The sequence below is a fragment of the Penaeus monodon genome, chromosome 33 (assembly GCF_015228065.2).
Source record: "Penaeus monodon isolate SGIC_2016 chromosome 33, NSTDA_Pmon_1, whole genome shotgun sequence".
NCBI classification, from domain to species: Eukaryota; Metazoa; Arthropoda; class Malacostraca; order Decapoda; family Penaeidae; genus Penaeus; species Penaeus monodon.
The window spans coordinates 8665618-8667191 of NC_051418.1; positions in this window are offsets into that span (position 1 = coordinate 8665618).

Below are 1574 nucleotides of genomic sequence, written 5' to 3' on the forward strand. Positions count from 1 at the left end.
ATAATTTAGCATCGCAAAAGGCTGAGCACGTGTGCCGTAGTTGCTCGGTTTAGTCACTTTAGGATATGGCATTAATTACTACTACATACTTAATGTGTTTTAAGTAATTCATTGAAAAGTACATGTGGGTACAAAACTCAGCTGTTTTCCTTTTTCATCATAATGTATGGAATGTACAGTTTTGCAATAAGTTAATTGTCTCTTTAGAAGTACTGGTGTTCAATCGTAAGCTCAATATGTGAATGTTTCTTCCACTAGATATTAAACAAGTGTAAAGTTTGAGGAAGATAAAGCCTTTCATTACAATCCTATCCTGACCCGTGGTGATTCCTACCTTCCTACCACCACTACCGCCTCCACCTGGCGCCGCCCGACACCTCTACACCACCCTGCCTGCCTTGAAAAAAAATAAAGCTCCCTTCTACAACACATACCTTGTCGACCCCTCATAACTGGCATGTAGCTCTCACCTGGTGTGGTCGACGAGCGGCACCTTGTAGAAGGGAGCGGCAGTAACCTAGGACAGATGTAACACTAAGGGGACATGTGGCCACTGAGCCAACCAGCCTTCTGGTGAACATCGCGCCCGAGCACCTGCGCTCTCACCCCCGCCAGGTAAGTCCTCACCGCGGGGAACCCCCTACCTACCTTGTCACATACCTTCCCTCACGGCCAAACTAAACATAACCCCCAAAAACCACTGTTCCTATACCAGTCCCAACCAACACCCTCAACACCACCCAGGAGTGAGCCATGACATCTGTGGCGCTCTTGGTCACTTTAGGCACGTGGGGAAGAAATTATACTCAGTCATGCTAAGAGAACCGTTGCTATTGACTGGCCATATCCATACTGATCGAAGACTATTCACAACTAAAAGATACAAGCTTCTAAAATTTTAATTACTAAAATCCTAACATTTCTTTTTATTCTTATAATTGTTATTAACCACTGAAAGTCTGGAAGTCACAGTGAAGAGATTAATTAAAGAGGTGTTTCTGGTGACAATTAAGAGTTCATTACCAAACCTCCTTCAGTGCTTCAAGAGATGATGGAAGAGACTAGAGTCCTGGAAGGGAAATGCTAGGTATTACAAATAGGCTGAGCCAGGGAACAAGGGCGGGAACGGGTGTATTATGTCGCCTCCACAGGACTAACTGTTTATTATTATTATTTTCCTTTTTGCTTTGCCACTAAAGAGAAGGTTCCTTTAATTACTTATCAGAATTAAACGAGGAGATTAAACCCGCACAGTTCGCACGGTTGCCATGTTAAGTGTCGATTAGGAGCCTAGCGCTGTAAGGTCCTGCCAGCGGTGTGGTGTGTGACGTGGGTGTGTGTTCCAGGATAGCGATGGAGACAGCAGGACTGGGCATGGCGGGCGTGGGGTATCACTACGTGGCACCCAACCACATCGTGCGTGCCCCTATCCACTGATGCGACCACCCACTAGCGTCGCAGCCGCTCTCTACCGCCGGGGCCCCCCCAGGACCCCCCCTCAGGAGCGGCCCATAGTGCAGCTGGCCACCATCAGCCCAGCCTCCCATGCAGCACCCGGTGTCTGGCCAGGTCTT